The sequence below is a fragment of the Aquila chrysaetos genome, chromosome 10 (assembly GCF_900496995.4).
Source record: "Aquila chrysaetos chrysaetos chromosome 10, bAquChr1.4, whole genome shotgun sequence".
In the NCBI taxonomy this organism is placed as follows: domain Eukaryota; kingdom Metazoa; phylum Chordata; class Aves; order Accipitriformes; family Accipitridae; genus Aquila; species Aquila chrysaetos.
In genome coordinates, this window is record NC_044013.1 from 25,314,145 (window position 1) to 25,339,383 (window position 25,239).

General features: G+C 42.6%; 1 protein-coding gene across 3 annotated transcripts in view; it reads left to right on the forward strand.

Moving 5' to 3' along the window:
- GPC1 (glypican 1) overlaps positions 1-25,239 on the forward strand; it is a 220,782-nt gene that overhangs the window by 109,986 nt on the left and 85,557 nt on the right. The gene's annotated exons all lie outside the window — the stretch shown is intronic.

Here is a 25,239-nt window from a genome sequence, read left to right on the forward strand (position 1 = left end):
GCCCTCACTAGGTGGGGAGGGTTTAAGGAGGCATGGATTTTTCTTGTCCTTTCCATATAGATTGCAAATGAAAAGGTGGTTAGTTCACATTAGATGCTTATACCTTTCAGTTTCATACAAATATCAGAAAACGTTGTACAGCAGTGAGGGTTTTAGAGGCTGTGGCACATAAGATGTCGTAGAGAAACGTACTCTCCAAAGTACAAGTATCCCTCCTAATGTGCTAAGCAAAGGCTAAGGATGGCTCTCTTACTTTTATTGTTCCCTGAAGAATCCATTTTGCAGTGCACAGTAAGCCTCAAGGTCTGAAGGCCACTGGAAATAAATGGTTTATTGGCAAAATTGAGGTGACCTATGATTCAGAAACTGTATCCATTATCAGATTTTGAAGAAGGTCAGACATTTAGAATCACAGTCCTCCTAACTTTATCAACAGTCATCATATGGAGTTATCGTGAAAAGAATAGGAGTTAGGGAAAGAAGCTGTAATAGCCAGAAAGGTGGAACTGGAAATTTCAACCAGTAAATAATAGATCTAAAGAAATAAGCCTGACCTTCAGGGAGCTGATAACCAAGATTAAGTGCTTTTGCACTAAATAGAAAGAAAAAGCAGTGCATCTCTGCAAAATGCATTGTAACTGTGTGGCCAAGGTTGACCACAGCAAAGGCATTCCTTTAAAAAGCTCAAAACTAATTGATTTTCACCTGCCTTAAAAAGCAATAACCAGGATTTTCAAAAGAGCCTTACAATGCTGGTTGCTCAGACTAATGTCTGAATGGGACCTGACGTAGCTGCCACTGAGAGTGATCACTGACCTCTGAAATCCAGCCCTTTGCAAGGGTTAATGCAGAACATACACCAGCCTTGGCACCTTCTCCCTCCACTGCCTGTTGCAGCATTGGCTGGTATATCTGCTCTTTATTTTTTCCACAGACACTCAAAAGAACATAGTCCTACATCTGTCATGTAAGAGAGTGCAAAATTTGGTGGAAGCTTTGAGGATTATATTGACAAGCAGAAATTGCCTAGTGAAGAACTGGTTTAGTATGAGTGTGATGTTTTGGAGGATTAATAATAGTAACAGCCATAAGAATAATAGTAAGCAAAACCAAGCCTATGAAAGGGGTATGCTTGTGTTGAGATGCCAGTTAGAGCTGTAAGGGCTTTCCTTTTTTTTTTTTTTTTTTTTTTTTTCCCTTGTTCCCCAGCATTTTACAAAAAGAGATCTTTATTTCTGTGGTGCGTACCTGAGTTTCTTTTAAGCATCAAATAAAGTAAGTGTTCAATAAGCCAAGTATTACTTAAGACCATAATGCACAGATCATTGGTGTTTTGCAGTGGGAATAACCTCACTTGAGCCCACAAGGCCAAGAAGATGTCTCCTGCTCCCATTATACCTTTTTGGTTTGCTTAACTACCCTTGCAATCAATATAGAGTTTATAATTTATGCAAGACATGATTTAAAAAAAATAATTCATCACATTATGTCCGAGTTTCAAGTATGACTTTACCTACAAACAGTATTATTATTTTTTCTTTAGCTACTGCATAGATGGTTTAAAATTGAGGGAGTTCTGGTGATGGGGCAATGGAATCACCTCAGCTCCTGAAACATTGCCATAGAAACCACCCTATCTTCCAGTTAATGTTATTAGTCTCACAGTTAACAAGACTTGTTGCAGGTAGTGGTGTTTAAAGCTGTTCAATAAAAGAGTTTTTTAATGTCAGATTGATGAGTTCTAGTCTTTCTGGCAGCGGCTGCCTGGTTTTGCTGGATTTCCTTAGCAGCAGCTTAGAGTGCAGGTTTTGGTGTTGTAGAGGTATGGATGCACAGCTTGTCTTCATATTAGTGATTTCGTTGGCCTTAGGAGGACGTAGTGGAGGAGGCTCCACTGGATGGGAATGTCTAACACTTTCTCTTAGTATTTGCAGCCTGGAGATCAGATTATTCATATATTCTCTGCTAGCAGGTGTGGCATATTGAACTTTAGGCCTGGAGCTGTCTTTTTTAGATTCATCACAGTAAATCTTGCTTCTGTAATCTCACCGCTGATCATGGCAATAGTCTCTACTTGTAAATTGCCCTGAAGCTCCAGCTAGAAAATAGCAAGGCTACAGCAATCTGCCTCTGAAGTAATATTCTCCATGCTAGTGTTCAACATTTTGCTTTAGAGAATAATTCGTCCTTGCATGTTATGCTCTGTAAAGCCCTAAATTGTCAGAGCGCCTCTACTCTGAGCTATGGCTTTGTCCTGTTGCAAGGAATTATAATCTCTTGTTTCAGTCTCACTGGCTGCTTTTGGGGCAAACACTGTGGCTAAGAGCAGAGTGTCCTTTATCTCATAGAAAGTATTTTTAGAGAAAATATACAGCTGAAATACAGATGACATATGATAGGGTATAGCCATATATTCAAAAGTGATATATGTGGAACAGGATCCTATGGTTTGAGTGCTCTCTCTGCATAGCAGAGGATACATGCCTTCTGGGATGCCCTTCCTCCAGGATCTGCCAGGGCTAAATTTGAAGTTTAACAGCCTACAGTATTGCTTAGCTGCTTACTAGTGCATTTGTTGTTTTGCTTTAGTTTATTGTAGTTAGCAGGATTTGAGGGGATCAGATTCGAGCTAGACGTGATCATTGGCTTGGTGTTAACCTTTTAGCTGAAAAGGTAGAATTTTGCTCTACAACTGATTGGTTTTAATTTAAAAAAGAAAAAAAAAGCACACTGATTGGGATGGGAGCGATGGGATTATATGCTTTTGATAAGTCAGTGTTAGGGAGGACTTTGGGGTCAGGGTAGCGGTATTTCGTTAGCAGGATTATATGCACAAATTCTTTGTTAATTCTGATGTCCATGGGCTCTTGGTCAGGCTGGGGGGGGGTTGTAGTTACCCGGGTGTACAGCCTGTGGCAGGGACCTACTGAAGGCTGCTAGGTTGGTTTTGGTTAGAGGTTTTGCCTGGAAAATTGTACATACCCCATATTTTAAAAGAAAAACCTGAATAATGAAAATGAAAACAAGATGGGAGTCTTGGAGGGAGCTGGGACAGTCTCTGTTGAGACTGGTACTAAATATTGTTTTAAAGATGCTACCAACAATTATACGTGCCTCAGAGATTTTAATTGCAGAATGTGCTTGTTTTCAAACTGTTATCATCTCAGTGGATGGGAAATTTTCGGTATCTGTTGTTATAAAATGAAATACTTTGACAAGGAACTTTGTTCAAGCAGATTGTTCAAGAAACTGATGAGAGTTGCCTGTTGCCCCCTCTGCCGGCAGCAGAACGGGAGTTAGCCAGTGAAGTCCTTTGGTTCTTGAGTTGTGCTGAGAGCAAGTTATAAACATTGGGCAGGTTGGGGGGGATTCCTTGGGAAAATGAGCTTTTTTTTTTTTTTTTTTGCATATCACACAACTGTATGTCAGTGTTGCACAAAGTCCTGGGACTTTCAAACTCCTGTCCTTCCCAATGAAGCTTGTGCCTCCATAATCTGTTACAGGGATGAGCCTAGAAAAGCCTCTGGACCATGCAGGAAAGGCCAGAGGAGTGATTTGTGATGCCTGGTCAGAGCAGTCGCGTTCAGAGCCAGTGCAGCCTGGGACGGCTGCACGGGCTGGGGCTGCATGGCTGGCAGAGGACACGGAAAGAGGGAGCAAGAGCAAGCGGTGCTTAGAGTGACAGTGAGGGGCTGCAAGCAGCAAAGAACAAGGCTGTTTTTCTAGTCTTGATGAAAGCTCACTTGTTGAGAGTCTAATCCTTGTCTGTCTCTCTCTTTTCTCCCTTTTTCCCCACTTAAATCACTTTTTAATAATACCGCAATGCTGTGCCAATCTTTCCTTCCCAATCATTTTGGTACACTTAGCAAGCGCTCCCTGTGTGTCTGCTGACCTTTAGCTGTGAGCCAGGAAATCTGTCCTTTCAGAATTGTTTCATGTTTTCAGGAAATATCAACAAGCCGAACTGAAAATCTTGGCTTTTATTCCACACTGCACAGTCTAAAAATGATTTGTAGCTCTCATAAATTCTGGGATTTTTAAGCTGTGGCAATCAAATGCAGATTAAAAATTATGTATTTCATAAGTGGCTGCTCATTGGAAAGCTGATGTCATGTAAAAGCTTTCGTAATGTCCACTGTTGGTAGCTGGAAATTGCGTATGCTGAAACACAGACCATACAGATAATTAACATTATCTGAGAGTTAGTTTTAGACAGTTACATATTTCTTATGAAGATGAATCATTGTTTTAAATGTTACAAGGTGGGGAATGTCCTAGAAGCTGTTACACACTCACTGATGGTTTAAATTTTAGAGATTTCTAAAGGTCCCTTGTTTAAAATTCAACCAAATATGTCTTTGTCAGAGGAACTGACTTAACCCACGGTACCTAATGTTTCAATCCCTAAAAGGACTGTTTGGGGAGAGAGACATATATACATACATTTATTTACATATACTGTGGATGCTTAAGGAAGCTGTTCAGGAGGCTGTGGAGTAAGCCCAGCAGGCAGAGCTCTGTCCTACCCCGCTGACTTTAAACCTGGACTACAAAATCCAGACCTGCATCTGAATTTTGCAGGTGTTTTCTCAGTTGATGATAACATGAACCAAACCCTGCCAGCTGGAAAATTTAAGGTATCCCAGTTTGGTGGCACACAAACCAAAAGATGTGTTCTGAGAGATGTGGGACTACTCTGTGCAGAAAATGATTGACACAAGACTAAAGCAATGATTGTCTGGGCCACAGGGACTGCAGTGCCTGTGTCCCCAAACACATCGCCCCAACACAACTGCTCTGCACTTCCAGCGTCCTGCTGCCACTGCTCTCGACTGTGGGGGTTTCATGGAGGTATCACGTGGTTTGGGTTTGGTGAGGTGCTGCCTAAAAGATACTGTGTTTACGTAGAAACAGGAAAGAAATCTTCCAGGGGCTGGTTATACCTCAAAATATGGAAATGCTGCTGTGTTTTGAAATAAATTCCTTTGTTTCAAAGGTTATGGAAAGGAGCACTTCTGGAGTCAGCGGTGCCCCTGTGGCAGTCCCAGCCTGTGCTTGGTGAGCTGGCTGCCTCCCGCTGCCCCGGCATCGGCACTGGCTGCTCCCTAGGGCCAAGCGTTTGAGTTTGGACTTTAAATGTATTGCTTTTGATCCAGAAGCCCCTAATTAGCCAGGAACACTCTTTTTTGTGGTAAGCCCCCACGCTGGGGCTCTGCCCCTGAAAATGTGGTGTGTGGCCTTGGCCATGGGCTCAGCTCTGCGGAAGAGCGCTGACCTCCAGGGCATCCAGGGCAGATGGGAGGTGGCAGCGGGTCCCAGTGCCCGCAGGGCAGCAGGCTTAGCTGTCCCTCCGGGTGCATGGTGGGGACATCAGGATGACTTCCACAGCTCACCTGATGTTAGCTTTTCCAAACATCAGTCTTGCATTGGCCTTCTGCTGGTCTCATAACTGAACATCTAATATCAAGCAGTGCCCGAGCACAGGCATCTTTTCCAATCTGAAAATTATAAAGAGACCTAAAACACTTCAGCACCCAAACAAAAAGCTAGTAGAGTCAGGGAAACCGAGGAAGAGGGGGGAATTAAGGGGAGGAAGGTGTTTGAGATAAGCAGGAAGCTTAAAAATCCTTTTTCCTAGTGACATGACAAAGAAACAGGAGGAAAAGAAACCTGGGAGTCAATCACTTTTGCTAAATAAGCGTTCATCACCTGCACCGTATTTCTCTGACAGGCCAGGGGTACCCTGTTTGGCAAAACTGTGCTACTCAAAGCACTGTTAATTGTTTTGTGACCCCTCCTGCATGGTGCTTGGGCAGCATCATTCAGAAGAAGCCCAATTGTCCCCCAGCTTTGCCTCTGGGGCACGTTATCAAAAGTACTTACAAGATGGGCTATCAAAGATGATTCCTTTGGCTCCTCTGGACTTCCTGCCCTTAGGGTTGGTTTTGGGATGAGATAGAAAGAATGTCCTTTAACCTGGAAATAAAAAAGCAGGGTCCCAGGTGGATCCAGGACAGAGAAACAAGGAAGGAGGTTCCCTTGGAGGCCTCCTTAGGAGGAAGGCAGCAAGCACCCACGCTTGCCTCCTTCCTTCTTTCCCCCAAGGAACAACCTTAAGAAAACCCCAGCACGAGGCAGGACTGATGCTAGTCCGGCTGTCACTCCCCCGCAATCATGCTCCGCAGAAAGAAGATGCTTTCATGTGTGGTGCTGAGCATCTCGTTTGGTATTTATGGTTTCCTGGAATGGGGTGCGGTGTCTACTGAGGCGCATTCCTGGGCTCGGCAAGATTAATCCTGACAGGTAGCTGCCTCGGGAAAGCAAATGCTTAGACTCACCTGTAACAGCTCCAGCACCTGGAGTTTTCTCTCCCCTTACAGCCACTTCTTTTCACATTTAATCTGTAAGGCTCCGTTGTGTGCTGCAGGGTATATTGCAATGTACGTGCAGCACTTTCCTTAACAGATGGCATAGGCACAATATTCTCTTTTATGGAAAGAAATGAGAACAAAACAAGGCAGTAGCAGTGGCTGGGGTGAGAGCACTGCACTGGGGTGCCTCCTGCAAGGACTTGCACACCCCAAGAGGTGAGCTGCTTCATCCCTGCAGAAGTCAGATTAGGTAGAAAAGGTGGATCAGGCATCTCGGTGTCAGCAGCTGTCACCATGTTTTGTCACACACTCAAGAAAAGCTGCCTCTGAGTGCTCAGAGAACAGTGAAATGTGCATCTGCTTGGGGACATAAAAGAAAGCACCTGCTCCTCTGAGATACTGGATGACACAGGCATATTTTGCAAGAAATTAGTGATGTCCAGATAGTCATTTCAGAAGAAAGTGTTGGCAGAGTTTATTTTAACGTTCAGGAATCAATGCATGAATCTCTTTGAAAACCTCTGATTTCACAGAGTAAGCAGCCAAGCAGCCAAACTTTTATTACAAGCACTGGATGTTGCCTTCAGTGACTGAAGAAGCATTACACCCAGGTGGCTGGATGGAGGTCAGAGCAGTGAAACGGGAGATGAACAGCTGAGGTTTTTCTGCATGGCTCTGCAGAGCAGCCTGTGTCTTGAACCAGTTTATGCTCAGCCATCTTCCAACCGGTTTACTGGTTTCCACATGAAGCAGTTTTCACCCTTCAGCTCTCTGATACTCAGTGTTTCTCATAAGAGGAAAATACTAGGTTTTCCTGGGCTGCTCTTATTGCAAAGAAATGTAGGTGCTCTGAATCAACTCTTGAGTGGGTAATTGCCCCCCAGCTTAGCACTTGCCAGGAATCACATCTTTGTTCCTAGCCGGGTGCTGTGGTAATTTGGGAGCATCAAGGGCTCCAGCAGCAAGGTGCTATCCCGGCTTACAGATTGGCATACACAATAGGCTTGAAAATACACTACTGAAATATGTGGCATGTCCTGACATAGGAGGTTGTGTTATTTTGAGTACTTCAAGATACCTGTTCTCATTTGAGATGATAGGAGTACTTTGTTCTCTCTCATCAGAAATGCTTGCAGCAAACTGTTGATTCTGCTTTATTAGTTATTGGCATTGAAGTAGCACATTCATAGAGCCAAGAAGCTTCTTATAACTGTAATGCACTGCAGGGCATCCTGCCTGGCTGAGACTTAACCTGTGGTCCAAGGACTTTGCTTATACAAAAACAAACAAACCAACAAACTGGTTTGGGTGAGTGGACTGTAGAGGGAAGAGATGAGTGGAAAATCATACGACAGGTTTGTGCTAGAGGTAGGAACAGAGCTCAAGTCCCTTGGCTCAAAAGCCATCATGTCATTCCATGTCTTACAGGGGTTTATCAACCAAGACGTTTCCATACATTCATTCTCAGCATCCCCAACCTAAGAGGGAATAGGCAGTGGCTCTAAATGCCACTGGGTCATTGGTATGAGTGGTTTTATGTGTAAGGCTCCTTCCAAAGTGGAAGCAATGATTAAAATCACGAGGGAGGTCTGCAAACAACTTGTCTAAATGGGTGCAAGGGTATAACAGAGTTTTTTGGCATGTGGTAACCTGTGTGATTAGAGGAGTTGGGCTGATTTTTAGAGTGTAGCATGAGCACCAGAGGTATGAATGGGAGCTTGAAGGTGCTCTGTGCCTATGAAAACTAGGCTGAGAATTGATCTATCTACAGGGAGAGTCAAAGATAATCCCTCGTTGTGGTAGCAAGAAGCTGAATGCCTTCACTGACAACATTTCACCTTTGTATTTGCTATGGCTGCTTAAGGATGCTTCACTTCTCCCCCACTTTCCTATTCTCATTTAATTTCCTCCCTTCAGACCAACACAGCTTCTTGCATTTAAAAGCACAGTTAATATGGTGTAGTATGTGCAGAGCTTCTTCCAGTGCCTCACTTTCCTTCCAGGCTATGTTGGGGTATTTTGATTCTATTTCTTGTATTTTCTGAAATCAGCCAGGTTAGAGGGAAAGAAAACCCTCATTTTACCCAGCAGTTTGTAGCTACTTCTGAAGAAACTGAGTAGTGTTAAGTCATTCTCATTAAACCTGCAGATTTGGCCGAAGACGCCAATGAGCTGGGTTTGTTTCACTGTAAAGAGAAATAGAAAGCAGAAGACCCAGCTTCCATAGGACCGGATTCTGCAAAATATGAGTCCAGCATCAGGTCTTTGAGTCGGTGGAGCCAAGGGTAGGATACACTAGAAAATTTACTTCAGCTGGATTCCCATCTTTAGGAGAGGACATGTAAAAATGATAGTTTCATCAAGGGCCCTTAAAGATTTCTTTTTAGTAATACTCATTCTAATCAGCTGCTATCCCAGCAAGATCTGTCTTTTGCAGAAAGTTGCTCTATGTTGCTCAGCAATGATTCCTGCTGACCAAGGGGGTAACTTCAGTGCATGTTTCACCTGAAGGCCAGCATGAAAGCAGCCCATACAAGAGCCCTGGTAGAAAAACAGTGAGGCTGCATTCATTAGTAGAGAACAGAAATAAGGATTCATTTTTTCCCTCCAAAGCACCTTTTTATCAATTACCTAGCTTTATTTTTGCATGTAATGCTGGAACTCTTGTCTCCATTTGTCGTAGCTACACCTCCAAGAGGGATGCATACATTTCAACGTTGATCACTACACCTGCTACTTAAAACAACAACCATAATCTCTTTCCCTGGTTCAACCTGCAAGAGCTGCCAAATGAGAGTCTGAAACAAAATTAAACACAATAGGAAAAATTACCATAAAGAGAGCCATGAAAATTGCTTGGATTTTCATTCTTACACGAAGAATGAGGGCTGTGATATTTTTCAAAGCAGTACAGTCAAGAGCATTAATTCATTGGAACTCAGTGGCTTGGAGATGCTGATTAAGGGAGAGGGTCAAATATATAAATATATATATATGTGTATGTGCATATATAGACAGGTGTGTGTATTTCAGTTGAAATCGGGCAAGCTGCAATTTTAGGAATTGCTGTATTCTTTATAGGTGTTACTGGGAATGAATATTACAGTATATTTACATGTCAAGAGGTAACAAGCTTGTTATTTTGACTTGGGAATGCCACAAATATCTAGTTAAATGTGAATGCTAAATTGCGGACTCCAGCTGTTCTTAAACAGAAATGAAGCTCTAAATGAAGGAGAAATCAGATACAGGAAGAGGAGTAGCTTCACTATGAATACTGGGGGCTTCAAATTCTTGGGTTTCATTTCCAGTAGTGTTTTGCAAGTAATGCACTGCTGAGCACCCCAGTGGTGACTGTCTCTGCTTTGCAGGTTCCCAAGCTGCATGGCAGTGATTAAAATAAATAAACAAAGCCAACACCCCCAATCTCCCTCCCCAAAAGCCCGACACAGCTGCGAGCTGGGGATCAGACTGCTGGTTAATCAAGGCTTGGGGAAATAATGTTTGTTACAATTTAAGATCAGTGTCGAGTCTGGATTCAGCTTTTAACACACTGGAGATAATTGAGCAGCTTCCTATAGCCCCAGCGGTATAGCGATTCACTTGTAAAATGCAACCTCTGTTTTATTGCTGCTAAAAATGAATAAATTGGTCCTCAAGGACTAATGAATGCCAATAAAAGTATTGCGCGGCAGCATGTAGTAAACTTGTCGTGGAGGAAGTGGCTGGAATTTACTTTCTTGAGAGCAGGATTTCGGCTCTCTTCTGGTGTGCCCGTACACGCCTGTGGCTCTGCTCCTGCCCTCCCAGTCGTTAGGAAAAGCAAGGGCTTAGGTGGAAATATCCAAGAATAATATATAGCCATAATTTGTTTGCTTTGTGCTTTATTTGTGACATCTGAGGGCAGAAGTAGAGCATCCTGTTTGTCTTGGTTCACTGTAAATCAAGGACTTGTCTTAATATTTGCTCTCCAATTTTGGCTCCCAGTTAATAACGGTAGAGAGGTAGCGTTCCTCCTCCTCCTCCAACACTCACCGCTTTGGCTGGCATCAAGAGCCTGGGAGCGCCAACTGGTCCTCCTCCTTCACACTTTCAAGTGAATAGGAAGTCTACGCAGTTGGCTGTACCCATGACAAAAACAGCCAGTATTTTAAATGTCAGGCATGCATTTGCTGGAGCTCAGAAAAATCATGGCTATTTCAGACCTGAATTTTGTCCAGCTTGAGGAGCTCTTTGAAAGGAATATAATTGTTTTTGTTTCTGCAGGATTTGGCATCCTCTGCTTTTCGTGTCTGTTGCAGTAGTTTTTAGTCAGGTTGGAGAAGACGTGGTTGAGCTAAGCTGGGTGAGCTTTCCTCTCATCCCCTCGCCATGTCAAGCTCCCTGCAGGTTGCAGTGAAGCCAGCCTGGTAGCACGTTTGCCTTCCTGGTAGTGCCTGACCTGTCACCATCAGGTCCCTGAACTGGTGCACAGTCCAGCTTCTGTTTGACCATGTCTGCTGTATGAAACAGATAAGAAACACTAAATGTTTTCATGTTTGCATAGTCCAGCATGAAAAAGCAAGAAGGAGAAAGACTAGAACTGAGATTTCTCGTGCAGTCTTAATTTGTGCTTCCCTCTCTGGCACAAATAAACTATTGATACTCACTCTTTAATGATGTGATCCTAAACTATTTTTTTTCTCACAGGCCCCTTGCAGGGCATATGATAGATGGTGTCTGCTGAATCATCATCATTCATTGGGTAACATGGTACATTATTTACTGTACAGCAGCCAAATCCTGCACTCAGTACATAATTATTAATTTCCTCATAGGCTAATTAAAGATTGTATCATAATGCACGCGCATCAGGGAGCTGAATTAAGGTTTCACCAGCAACTTGAATTTTTTCCTTTCCTTAAGTATGGGGATGTTTGGCTTTGCAATTATAAGACAGACTTGACTGTAGTCTTTACAAATCTAACATAAGGCCCCACCTTCACCCTGGAGATTCTGGTTTGTGGCATCAAATCAGCAGCAGCCATTTTGGGAGCCCAGTGCTCCGGCAGCCACCTTCCCTGCTTTGCCAGGCAGCTGAGTGTGTGCTGCTAGCCCAGGAGGTGCAGAAAGAGATGCAGCCCTGGTCGCTGGGCCAGCCTGCCTCCCTCCCCTTGATCACCGCCTGCTCCAGCGTGCCGCGGCCGGACAGCTTCTGGGGGAAAAACACAAAGGCAGGTAGCTGGTCCTGTTGTAAAGCACCGACCCCTTTCCTTAATCTCAGCCTTAGAAACAGTTCACATGTTTGGCTGATCTTCTTCCCCAAAATTCATCTTAAAGCAGATCCCCAGCACAGAAGATTTGTGTAAGATGTGTAAGGTAAGTTTGCTGTGAGGTATATAATTACAGGAGCAGAGTAGTCCAGGAGCCTTTCAGTCTGCTCAACAGAAATTTGCATCAAGTATGATTAGTTAAGTGATATCTTTAAAGACCTCTTTATGTGATTACCCCTTTTTTTTGTTGTCTAAAAGAGAGAAAATGACATATTTAGACAGCAAAAGCTTTAGAGAGGGGTGATGTTTTTATTACTTGTTTCTTCGGTGTTTGGCACAGTGTGGTTGAGATCTTCCAGCACTATAATAACAGTTATAATAAATGTGCATTGCCAGTGAAATTGTATTTTTGTACTTCAAACATCACAGGTGAACTGATACAGGCTCAAACTGTTACCTGAGGAAAAAAAATAGCTTATCTTTGTTGCTGCCTTTAAACTGTGATAAGCATTTCTGTTGGAGAACAAACAAGTGCTTTTTTGCATTTTTAAAGTTAATGCACAGAAAGTCTTCGGTTGATTAGCAGAGGTCCTGCGTAGGATGGCTGTTTCATTACCAAAAGTTTAAGTGAGCTATAAATATATTTTATGTCCTTCTACGAGTTCAGAGTACCATGAAATATAATTAAAAGATTCTGGGCACTGCATGCATAGGAGCAACATAGGAAATAAACGTTTGACCTTTCTTACCTTTGGTCACCAGTAAGCAATTGCTCTCTATGCTTCCTGCCTACATTACTTACTGTTTTGGCTTAAATACAAGAGGAAAATGCCTACTGAGAATGCTGAATGAACATTCACAATTCAATAGTTCTTCCGTTTGGATTTTTCTCTTCTCTAGAAGGTGCAGTGGAAAATGCCAAGCTATTAAGAAGCTAACAATTACCTTTAATTATGCAGGCCAGCTTCAGCTATGAACCAGAGAGATTTGGAGTCTATTGTTATTTCCTTTTATTTCTGAAAACAAAACAAGAAATGCTAATCGAGACATTTTATACAGCTGAAGCACAGTGTGTCTGACACAGTTCTGTTTTATTCCTAGCCAAGGAAAACACCATACATATATCATACTGGAGTCGGATCTGCCTGTGGATTAACATCCCCGAAGATTTACTGGGAAGCTGACTCACCTAAGAGTCTTTTCTGTAAAACTGAGCCACGTTTTGACACTGAATAAGTTGATGTAACTGGGTTAGGACATGGCCCAGTGATTTTCAGGTTTGCACTGGGGAATAAAGCTGTGACAGACTATATCATTCTGAAAAAAACCCAGAAAATTAAATACACAGTTACAAATATAAAATTTTACCTCTCGGGGCCAAAGAAAATAGAACAAGCCGTTGTCTGCTGTGTGTAAAACAGGGAAAGAAACCATTGGTCAGTGAAGCTAATGGAAATGAGTTTACAAGATCTGACTATCTGTTATTTGAGTCTGTAGTTACCGAGCTCAGAGTGCGAGCCTGTCGGGCTTACAGCCTCCTCCTTACGATAGCTCCACGCTGCAGTTTTCTCTAAGCGATTTGGGGCCATTTTCTTGATTTGTTCTGAGTGCTGGTGGGGCTGCCTGTGCAGCCTCACAGCTGGGACCTCTTTGGTCAACGATGCTGAGATCAGTAGTGCTCCTGGAGGAGCTGGAAGTGTCCACGGCAGCAGTTTGGGACACTTTTGCTGGAGGTGTTCGCGGTAGAGGGTCAATAGGCACCTGCCTCATGTATCTTCACAGGGAAGGGACAAGGTAGCCAGCATGAAATGTGAAATGCTTGCTGTAAACCTACACTCGCTGCCCAGATAACAGCTGCCTCAGGAGTCTGCCCAGGTGAACTGGGGGTGGAATATGAGTCACCCCGAGAGCTCATCTCATCAAACTCAACTGCTGAGTGAACAGTCATAACAGAAATATAGCTGTAGGACTAAATGTCTTTATTAGACCAAGGGTAAGCATTGTGGCAAGACTTACTAAAGAAGGGATACATGTAAGGCCATTAAGTGACTGCAGTGCCTGAGGGATCCTGGTAGCCACTGCTCTTGTTTCAGCATGGGAGCTGGTGGGGCACAGGGGTGGGGAGGAAGTGGATGCCTCATCCTGCACTGAAGGGCACTGCCAGGCGTTGCTGTTGGGGGATCTTTGACTTCTCCCTGAAACAGACAGAGATTAGCACCACCAAAAAAAGGCTATTGAAACAAACTAACTGGCCTGTCCTCACAACAACTCTTTCCCTGGTATCTCTGCTCTTCATTCCTAAACGAGTAGACATGCTGCTAGTCCCATGGCCCTTCTGATGGAGCGTAAAGCCTCCCTTCTGTTTAAATAAACATGACACATGGCAAGGATCTGATACAGAGGCTGTTGAAATTGCTGGAGGGGCAATTCCATGGCCACTGAAGTGGACACTGTGTGGATAAGTTGAAAAATCACCTTGAGACATAGGTGCAAAGAAGCTGGAGAGGCTGAGTTTTAACAGGCTGTCCCTTCTGGGCACCAGGGCTGAGAGTTTTGCTGCTTTGCATGCTCCACCTTTGCAGATCAGAAGGATTATCTGTGGAAGGTGACTCTGCTTTGAAGATGGGGGTAGCTTTACACCAGGAGAATATATGAATAACCTGTAACCAGTAATACTTGCACACCCTCCATTCAGACTCTTTAGAGGCATATTCCTGAGCACACAGAAGGGAGATATTGGCAGACAGCTGTCAGGAGGAAATAGCCTCATCAGCAGCGGTCATGTTTGGACATCTAGGGGATGGATAGGGGTATATAGGCAAAGAGAGAAAAGGGATATTTCTTGCTGACATGAAAAGCACATTTAAAGGAATTAGGAGTGATACACAGAACACTGTCAACAGGCACAGTTTAGGTTTTGTCTTTTTCCATTAAAAAAAAGTATGATTATTAATTTTCATTAAAGGGCTAAAAAGATTGGAATCTGTGCTGTCGTAAAACTTGCAGGTCTCTATTGTGCAATATATTTTAAAAGGACAGGCATTTGAGATAGCAGGCTATATCTGTGCAAACCACAAACCGCAATATGGATAAAATGCTTCCCTGCCAGACCCAAGTGATGGGTCACAGTGTGTTGACTGAGCACTTTCATCGCGGTAATTGGACTGTTTGATATTTGTTGTGTTCTGTACCAGAAGCTTCCCAAGCAACCCAGGAAGCAAGCAGCCACCAACAGCACATTTAAATCTTCCCAGGTCTCTTCTGCAGTCATAGCGCTACAGTAAATCCTGCTAATTATTTCACTAGAGTTTTGTCCTCTTTGTATGTAAACCCAGACATTTATCTGTAGAGTTGCAGATTTAGGGTATTTCGTAGCACTGTTAAACTGGAAATAGAGTACATTTGCTCCATACTTCCAGAGATTCACAATGAACTGAAACAATTTGGAACCTGAAATCAGATACTGGAAGTTCTTTTTCTTCTGATAATAGAAATTCACTGTGTCAAGCTAAGCTGATAAAATACTTCCATTTCAGATTGCTGCAAACAGGCAATTTGGGCAAGGAAGCAGTCACACTTTGATCTCCTATTAGGAATAAAATTATTTTTCAACACTGTCAAATTATCAAAACTAATATCCAAGGAACAATTTGTAATTTCTTATTCGCAAGAATTGCTGATCTGATGAATGAGATCTGTGTTCATGCTCTGAGGGACTACCATCATGACCATGCTAGCATCTTAACATCTTAGACAAAGTGAACAGTGCAAGTCCAAAAACACGATATAATCCTTTATAGCGGGAGTTCTCATCTTCATCCCTCCTACACCCAACACACTTGCAAACGTGGTTGTTGTGTTTGTAAGCCTAATACAAACCCCCTGTTTTTAACATCCTAGAGTACCTCAAATTAATATAAAAATCCACCTAACAGGCTGAAGACACTTTTCACATATGGGCTAAATAATAAAATATTAATCTGAGTCTGGAAATAGATTTTTTTTTTTTCTCAACTTCCACTTTTGGGAATTTAAGTGGTCAATTTCCAGACAAAATTCTGTGGCTTTAAAGTAACGAGCATCAAAGACTGTTTTTAAGATGTTGAAAGACGTTGAAAATGTTCAGGTAGTTAGATTTGGATGATTTAATACTTGGCTTAATTTAAATCCTGGAAAGATTGAACTAACGCATATCTTAAGAGGTAATTGCTTTGAGGAAGTGGAAGATACTGTCTCTTCTTTATTCAAAGGCGTGTGCTGTGCCTGTAGCAGTTAGGATAGAACAGTATTTTGGGGTTACTCTGGGCTCCTTAGGGACCATGGAAGAAAAAAATCACGTCTTCCTGTGGTTGCAGTAAGAAAAAATATTCCGCCCATGCTGTCCTGATGCATATTTGGCCACTAAAGGTCATAGTGCCATTGCATCAGGAGGCCAGGGTGCTTGTGGTAACCCACCCAAGGCAAGAGGTTCAGGGTAGCTGCTTGTCTGACCACCCAAAGGTGCCTGTATAAAGCCCAGTTCTGAGACAGTGAGTTTTTGTTTCTTTATGAAAATTGTGTACTGTTACCTTGTGTCAGACCAGTTCACTGTTTGTAAGCAGAGTACGTTTAGACAAATTCCCAAGCGTGGAGGACAGGAGCTACACTGCTCCTGTTGTGCCATGTGGGCAGGTGGCTTGTGTGTTTTGTACATCTGTTGCTCGGAATTGGGCAGGGAACTGGTGGAGCCACCCAGGAAAGATGGAAATTTCCTTTATAAGCCGGCCGTGTTGGTAAGGGTGCATGTGTACAGACACTGCGCAGCCGCCCAGCCCTCACCTGAGCACGCTCTGCTTTGCAGAAGCAACTGCTCACCAGTGCTTCTGCAGGACAAAGCCAGGTGCAAAGGACAATAAAAGTCTATTTGCTGCTCTGTAGGGTAAGAAGTCAGGAGTGTTGAGCTAAATAAGAGATTTGGTGGTTATTTGCAGATTTTCATGCAGAGCCTTTTGAGAGAAAACCAAGCTGGAGTAAAGCAGAGTACACCAAAGTGCTTGTATCCAGTGTATGCCAACAGTAGAAAGTTTTTAAGGTATGTGTAGACAGAAGAGAATAAGGACATGATTTTTAACTTATCTAGTATCTTCATCTTTTAGCAACGTAAGACTAAATTAAAAAGGAAAGGCTGGTTCAGAAATGAGACCCCAGCCTAGGTAGTGAGACTCTTAAGAGGTGGTTCCCCGCTTCATTTAAGATGTCCTTTGTGATTTTAGGGACATAGTGGAGGCTCTGAGCCAGAAAAGCCACGGGGCATCTAATCCCATTTATGTCAGTGGCAGGCCCCTAAATATCTCTGATGTTCTGAGCCTGAGACTGTAATAGGACTTTCCCAGCTCCCACAGGTATTACAAAGATAGATAGACTAAAGAGGTGCACACATCCTTTAGTAACAATAGCCACATAAGTACCTTAAATGCACTTTATTATGTATGGAAGGAGTAGGATAGAGAGAAGATAACATGTGTTAAAAACAGAGATTGGCTCTATTAAAGAGGAGCAGTTGAGAAATAAGCAATAGCCAAGAGAAATCCATGTTAAGAAGCATTTTTGTAGATACATCTTTGCCTCATTTTTCTTTTCTCTCATTTCTTTTTATTCCAAAATGAAATGAGTGACTCTTTCTTTTCAAAAATCCCTGAACCCAGAAATTAGACTAAAAACTTCCCTGCACATAATGAGAGAGAAGCTGAAGTACATCATCATAACTCCCAGAAGTAATTTCCAGAGCTAGATGGTCCCACATTTGTAAATGTTCATCCTTCAAAGCTGTTCACTTACTGCACTTCCCATGATTGTCTGGGTTACTGGAACTTTACAGTACAGAAATATTGGTTCTCCTCTGTCTAATTTCAGAGCAGCGTAACAGAGCTAATGTACTCACCAGTGTCATTGCTCAGTACTCTGCAGTCCCACCAAAATCAATGGGAGTTTGAAGGGAGGCTCAGGATGGCCCAAGACAGGCACAGTAATTACAATTAAAAGACATTTCCTAGGCTTTGAAGTGCTTACAATGATGGTATTTGTAAATGGATTTCACTCAACATAAGCATGCTGGGAGGATGAAACTGCAAACCGCTAGGAAATACAGCTGTCTATATTCTTAACGTTTTAAGGATATTTAGGGTTAAAAGGCTGACAAACTTATGCATTAGGAAGGGAACCGTACGCAGTCAGGCCTTTTTACACAGCAGTGCTTCATAGGGCGCTTTTCTGTCTTGCTTCCATGTACTCTGAGAAATAATAAAATGAAGAAGACATTGAATTTAGCATTAATTCTGGAAACAAAACCAAGGGGACTTTAATATTTTCATATACATTCACTTTTGGTAGCTGTTCAGCCTGATGTAAATTATATACAATTCTATCACACTCTAGCCTTATAAAATGGAGTTGTATGCAAAGATTTGCAAAGCATCCACAGCACAGGCTATATAGACTTTTTCTTAATAGATGCAGAAATCAAGCCACAGTTAAGGTGTCAAAAAATAGCCCTTGAAATATTTCCTCTTCCAGCTTGGAAAGTAATAACATTTCTACTGCTGCTAAGCCCAAGCCTGGGAAATATTTTTCTGTCATTAAAATAAGCATTTCCCAATGCTATTTCCTTCCTGTCACACTGAGTATTGGGCTATAATTCTCCCCGCTGCTGCTTTTCTTTGTGAGCGGGTGGAGGAGTCTGGACGGGCTGTGGTTTTGAAGGCATGCTCTTAGCCCTTGTGTCCTGGAAGTGTATAGGTTTGCTATAGGCAGTTTGGTGGTGGTATCTTTTTTGCTGCTCATTTGAGGTTATATATCTTTGCTTTTGCAAATAGCCCCTTGGAGCTAGTGGGAGTAGTTGTGTGCTTAAGGCAAACAAGAGTTGACCTTAAAATAATATAACAGCAAATATACAGGTTCAAATTGATGACCCGGTGGACAGAAGAAGTACCTACAATGATTAGTTGCTCACGGATTAGAAATTTCATGCCCTACAACCCTCATTGTAATCCCATTTATTTTTTCACATATTTCAGGAGAGGTACCATTTAGTTTACATTAGCATGAATGATGAGTGCTAATCTGAGATGACAGAGCAATTTAAAACTGGCAGTAAGTTGCTGAGGTAATATCTAAAATATGAAATGTCTCATTCATTAGGAGAGGTGAAGATGATGAGCTTAATGGCACCCTCTCTCAAACTGTTTTTGTGCCAAAGCGGTCTGATTTTTGTAGAACCCATACTTTTCTTTGTACTGGCTTCAGTTCAGATTAGAGTTAAGGTCCAAATATCACCTTCTCCACTGTAGCTTAGCAAGGTGGGTATAGAAACCGAGTGCTGTATATATGTCAGCAAAAAATCAAACAAAAAATGTTAACAGGTACCTCACCCTTTCTTCTCCTAGCAACAGGAAAGATAATTTAGGGCGATCTAAGAAAAATTAGGTCTCTTAAGCAAGGCGGTCGTCTTCCTCTCTTCAGAGAAAGGGAATGACAGCTGTCCTTCTCCTTGAAAACACAAGTGACACTGTGGCACAGCTGGCATAATTCGGATTTTTAGGAGGATGCGCAACTTTTTTCATTACAGGCTCCACTAAATTATCTTGGCCGGAAATATATGACCAGATGGCATTAGAGCTGCTTTCCCTATAAGATTACAAAGTGCCACTGTTCACAATCTCAGCAGCTGAGAGATTATAAATTACTGGTGCAACTGGTCATTGCTTTTTCAAGCTCATTTTCTTGATGCATGGGGAGTCTTTAGGTTTCTCATGATAATATCTTCAACTTAAATATGTCAGGTTTTATTAGTTGTCTGTTTTAGCTCTCAAAACCCACCTCTGTTGTGAAGTTAGTGCAATGTTGCATCCTCATCTTTTACTCTTTCTTGTGCTTATTGTCTGTCATCTATGGGCTTTCGCCACATCTTCGCCTTCTTTATTGACTGCAGTGTGTACTTCTGACCTGTGTATTGACTTAAATGAGTACGTTTAGACTCTTGCTAACTGTGAAACATGCTGTGACGTTCTCGCGTGACAGATACGCCACTGAAGAGGTAGCAGTGCTTTCCTTGCTGTTTGCATGTGCATAGCAATGAAGGCACATGATTTATTCTGGTCTTTGTCCATCTTGGGTACTCGGGTGTCCTGCCAGAGTAATAGCAACCTGTTCTGGAGCCAGCAAGTATGCGAGTGTCCCTGAGCAGACAGCAGTGAGAGGAAGAGATGCTCATTAATCCTGGGCAGTTTCTGGGCAAGAGGGGGCAGCAGTGCGGAATGAACCTTGCTGGATGGTATTTTTCAGATCATCATTGAGTATCAGCTGTTATTTTAGTAGGCAGGTCTATCAAATTAGCCCAATCTATCCACATGACCCTGCTTTGTAAGACCACAGAAGGCAAGGATGAAAAAACTTTATTGTAGACTCCTGGCTATGTCCATTTTTTGAAAGTCAGCTCCGGAAGTGTTACATGATCCCAGAGAATCAGATAAAGAAGCTCATGGGGTGAGTGAAAGAGGATTTATGGGTGTAACCTTTACTTTGGAGGGATGCCCACTGTCCCTCTGCACTTCCAATGGCATACCAAATGACATTGAGATTTTCTATGGCGGGTGATGCAATTAGTTTGTCTTACAGGTTTAATAGCAGCAGTATTTTGCAAATGCAATGTTTGAAAATATCTGCCTCTGCTGGAACCCTTTGAAATGGAAATAAAAAATACTGCGTTTGCTGGCCCACTAACCCTTGTTAAGTACAGAGCTCACTAAGTCTTAAGAAAATGGTTTTAGAGGACCAGAAATAGGTTTCTCATTAAGTATTCCAAAGAATGTTTTGCAGATACATATTAAAAGACATCCTCTATCTATATACACGTTTATTTATTGCTTGTAATTTTCTTTGCACCGTAACTCCGCTTGCACAGTGCAGCTGGGCATAAATCTCATTTTTAGGAGCCCTGCTCATGTTATGTTTCTTGACTTTCTATAATAACAAGAAATGGGATGCTTTGAGATAATCCAAACAAAGGAGTGTGCAATGTAATAACATCTAGAAGAGTTACAAAGGGATCATTAATGCTGGTGGACCTAATGACTGAAGCCTGATTGTTGTTGTGATGTGAAGGTGACCTGAATTGGAAATCAGTTGCAGTTGTGGTGGCCAAAATGCCTGTTTGAACTCCAGAGCAGGGTACAAGGATCGTAATGTGAATGAGTATCAGCTTGGCCAGCATTCAAGAGACAGTACTGTCCTGTCCAGCCCCTGGCTGTCTGGCCAGCGCTTCTCCTCAATGCAGGAAGGGTAGAGTAGATGGAAGGAAGAATAGAGTGGATGCGGGAACAGTGTACCGGAAGAGGGAGGAGGTGAGTGAGAATAGACTACAGAGCTGGGCTAGACCGGAGCTAGGATGTGCAGAGATGTGGTAGATGGGGGTGTAAGGATCTGTTCAGTGGTGGATCCAGGAAAAGGCCAAGAGTGGCCCCTGAGTCAGAGCTACTGCTGAGAAAGTAGATGCTGCAGTTTTTATCACCATAGCATTATTATTATTATTATTATTATTATTATTATTATTATTATTGCTATGGGCGTTACAGTGCAGTAGGGGAATGCCAGACTCTGGAGAGGGTCTGGCCCGCATCTTCACCCATGCTAGCCCTCTGTGTGACCTAAGGCAGATCCTAAGAAAAGAGAAGAAAAGCAACCTTTACATTTGCAAACAGTGATTAATTCTAGCTGTGTTTGAACTGATTATGGAGGAAAAAAGCAATCAAAGCTGGGATTAGAGGCTTAGCAAGCATGAGTGCATCCTTGGGCAGCTACTGCTCTCTTACAACTCTGTTGCACTTGAATGTCATTGTGCTGGTATTATGCTATTGTCCCAAGTAACCTGCAGAAGTCCAAGTGGCTGCACCCAATGAAAAAAACATCTTGGTGGTTCTTGGCTTCCTGATGCTCTCCCATCATGGCCTGCTGGAGACAGACTTGTCTATTTCCTAATAAGCTTCTGTATTACATTTTATTATCCTTACCATGTTAGACTGATTTTTGCCTGCTGTTGAATGTGAAGGATTGGAATTATGTGCACAGGTGAAATCTCAAATGGCTAGAAAAGTTTCTTGACAAGATAATACTCATTGGCCGTGCCTGTAGCTTACTGGCCTGCTATATCTTTGCAGTAATATTTATTACATTGCATTTAGAGTTGATGTCTCCAGTATTAGCCTGGAAAAGTTGTTGCCTCTTTCTCCTGGACTCTCAGTGCCTTTTTCTATTCAACTAATGAACTACAGACACCTCCTCACCAGGACAGACAAGGTCTGTCTGTCAGGCCATTCCATGGAGCAGATCTTAGAGCAGCTCATGTTAATGAAATGCTGCGGCTGTGCTGCCTGGCCAGGGCCATGTGGCTACTGTGTCAGAAATCACACAAGCCCCTTTTTAGGGAAGCATTTCTGGTTTGGGCAGCCTAGGAATGTGGGCTTAAATTGTTTCCCAAGACAAGATTTGATGGGGTGTAGAGGTTCCCGGGCTTCGTTTGCCTACTACCCTTGTTTTAAGGTAATTAATAATTGTCATGTTGGTCTTTGTTCTTTGCAAATATCTCTTTATCAGAAAAATATTAACAAAAACTTACTAAAAGAAGTTTGATTTAACAGGTAGTTGCCAATTAATGCTCTGTGTGTATGTATTTTTACATTTGAAGAATATTAGCACTCAGTGTTTAATGAGCTGTGTAACAGCTCTCTGAGGTTGGCCTGAACATTTTAAAACATTACTTAAATAGGATCAAGAATCTTGAAAATAAGATTTGTTGTAAGCTTTGTATTGTTGCCTCTCATACCCTTGCATGTCTGTTTTTCAAGCAGTGTTTTATAATCTGCAGTAAGCCCTGAAGGGTGCTTAGTTGTTACGGTTTGACTTAATATGATCTAAAAATGGCTAGCAATAAATCCAGTCATTTCCATGTAAAGGAAATGTAGGATTGGACTGGTGGAACTATTATACCTCACTTGGGGGAAAAGCCAATAAATCCAATACATTTGTTCAACTCCAAAATATCCACCTTAATTTGGTACAAGGGGGGAAGTTAAAAAGCACAAGCCTGTATTTTGAAGTACTAGTACACCAGTAGTGGTAACCATGTCTCAGCTTGTATTTCTGAGAGGGGGTAAGGGAGAGAAGAATGGGATTTGGTGTGATTAATACCATACCAGGGATAGAGAAAGTTGAAAGGAAAACAGAGCCATCCCCCGAAGGCTGTTGATTTTTGCTCTGGGCTCCTGGCCAGTCTAACTGTCCGCTGAAATGACTGTAATTTCCTGAATTATACAGAGCCAAACTTCCATTTTTGAAAAGGACAAATTAGGCCATAGGAGGATCACTTGTCTTTACAGCTCGTGACAAAGTGCTTCCAACTTAAAGGTTGGCCTCACCTTTCCTTGATTTTATAGAGCTCTTACTGGCAAGTACTAGTCTTGTTATGGTTTAATCAATATTAATCTCAGTTGGAAGGATACTTCTTGTTGCTAATTGAGATCAGGTTCAATTCCATCTCGTCATATTTGCTGTATAATTATTAGATGCTTTACATCATGTCAAAAGAGTCTTCGCTAATAGCGTCAGTATAACATTCCCATATGCCGGCACAACATACAGCACAGAAAAAGCTTTTGTGAACTTGTTGCTCTCTGTGCAGGGTATAATTCTCCGAAGTTCTCCAAACTGTGGAAAGGTTCACAAAACCTAGCAGCAGCTATCCTGTTTCTGTTCAGCACATGTTGATACTCTCTCATTTATAGTTTAGTTCTTCTAAATGCTTAAACATGATGATAAGACTGAATATTTCTGGGATGTGATAAGAGCATTACACCCTTTTCTGCATGTTTCCCTTGAAAAGAGAAACAATTTACTGTGGAAAAAAATAATTGATCAACACCACCTCTAAAATATCTGTGATGGGAAAGATGTATGTATAAGAAATAATATCCACCTGAAACCATTTCTTCTCCTCTTTGAAAAAGAGAAGTCCCAGTGGGTATCGTGCTGACCAGCTGTGGGCACACCACACGCAGCAGAGATTGTCCACATTACGATTATCCAGTCTCAACTGACCATCTGCATATCACAGGGAATTTTATTTTGCACAGTTGCTGTTAAAGAATTTTCTTATATCTCAGTAACATCTGTTCCCCAGGCTGCACGCACACTCCCACTGTGGGCGGCTGCACACCCGGCTGTCAGCTACTGCCCTGCTGCGTAATTTGCTCCCCTGTCCCCATCCCGGTCCGGGCTCTGGCACTGCATTTCTCAGGAACGCTGCCTGATCCATGGCAGCTTTGTGCAGATGGTTCAAACGCCTACGCTAGCTGTGCAGATTCAGGAGCGCACAGCAAAGCGGCTGGTGGGGCCTGGGGCAGCCAGTGGGCAGCCACGAAAAGCCCAGGCTGGAAAGGCTGTCCCCAGGAAAGCTGCTCTCTCCGTAGCTTTGCATCTTTGTGCCGTGGTTTGCTTGAAAATATTAAATTAATCCTATTAAGCTCCTGTTCCTGGCACTGGTCTCTTTGATGTCAGGGGGACCACTTCAGCCCCAGGAGATCGGGACCAGATCTGGGAACGGGGCGTGGGATGGGAGGAGCAGGTGGGGTTTGTGACTGCATTGGGTTTGATGCCCTTGACTGAAGGGTGCGATGTTCCCATAGGAAAGGGAGTCAGGTCTGGGGCACGGGGCTATCGGAGTTGGGGAAAAACGTAGCTGTTCCCTCTGTTCTTGGTCAGTGTCCCACACTGAGAGTGAACAGCCTTTTGCAGGTTAAAAAAAATGGGGGCAAACATCAATGCTACTGAACAATTTCAGTGGGAATTGGAAGGTTTTGACAAAAGTGAGATTCATTTTTCCCCTCTTTGGCACAGCTGCCTAACTGTGGTTCTGCCAACTGCCGAGTCTGGCCTCTGACTGACAAGTTGGCTCTAGCCAAAATGACTGAGATTAACCAAAAAAAGGGAGTGATGTTTGTCATCTGTGCAGAGTTGGATACAGCATCAGGCCTGCCGGAACTTCTGGACATGGTGGATGAAACAGGGTGCGAGTGCCAGGGCTGGGCAGCAGCTGGAGGCAGCTTTCAGGTAGGAGGGCATTGCCCAGGTGCTGTGAGCAGTGGTGCTGGCGTCAGGGTTGGATTTGACGTTCAAAGAGCAGCCTATGGCTCCCGGCAAGACTCACTGTGGAGCAATCTGGCCACGGTCTTAGGGATGCACACATGTATTTTTAGAGCCGTATATTGCAACATGTGCAAATTTATTAGAGCTTGTTAATTAAAATTACTGTGGTGAGTGCTTGTTACTATATCTGACCAAAAAGCTTCCACAGACAGTTAAAAGAAAAAACACCAAACCCCACGTTAGAATAAATGCAGGTTAATGACTAAAATGGGGTATCTAAAAATAGTTGCGCTGCAAATAAATTTAGGTATTTATATGGTAGAAATGCTGCTTTTTTCTGCCTTTCACTTTATGGGTTTCTTTAAAGATTTTCTGGTTTCTTTTTTGTCATATATATTTTTTTGTTCATATTTCCAGAATCCATTTTTATTTCCATGATATTG